The following is a 409-nucleotide window of genomic DNA, read 5'->3' as shown; positions in this document are numbered from 1 at the left end:
TGTGTCTTATACGAGTTTGGAGTAGACATTATTCTTCAACTATCATTACCGTCCCCACAACCCCCACAACCCCCACAATCATCACAATCATCGTACACATCAACCACCAACGCCGCTACCCCCCCCCACACACACACACCCCACCCATCTTGCACCATCACAATCATCACAATATGACAGACCGCTCACCCACCCCCAGCACACACCGTGCCATCATCTTAATCGTGAAAACATAAAGCTCTCTTTCATTGCTATATTTAAATCAAAATTGTTTGTTATTACTGCTACTGTTACTGTTACTGTTGTTGTTGTTGCTATTGTTGTTGTTGTTGTTGTTGTTGTTGTTGTTGTTGTTAAGGCGATAAACTGGCAGAAACGTTAGCAAACCGGGTTAAATCCTTAGCGACAT

The 409-nt window shown here is 43.3% G+C and overlaps 1 protein-coding gene across 2 annotated transcripts in view; it reads right to left on the bottom strand.

Moving 5' to 3' along the window:
• Positions 1 to 409, bottom strand: part of LOC106882733 (inter-alpha-trypsin inhibitor heavy chain H5) — a 38836-nt gene that overhangs the window by 20303 nt on the left and 18124 nt on the right. The window lies entirely within an intron of this gene.

This window comes from Octopus bimaculoides, chromosome 15 (genome assembly GCF_001194135.2).
Source record: "Octopus bimaculoides isolate UCB-OBI-ISO-001 chromosome 15, ASM119413v2, whole genome shotgun sequence".
Classification (NCBI taxonomy): Eukaryota; Metazoa; Mollusca; class Cephalopoda; order Octopoda; family Octopodidae; genus Octopus; species Octopus bimaculoides.
Note: the sequence above shows the minus strand (reverse complement) of the source record. Positions and strands in the feature narration are given on the sequence as shown.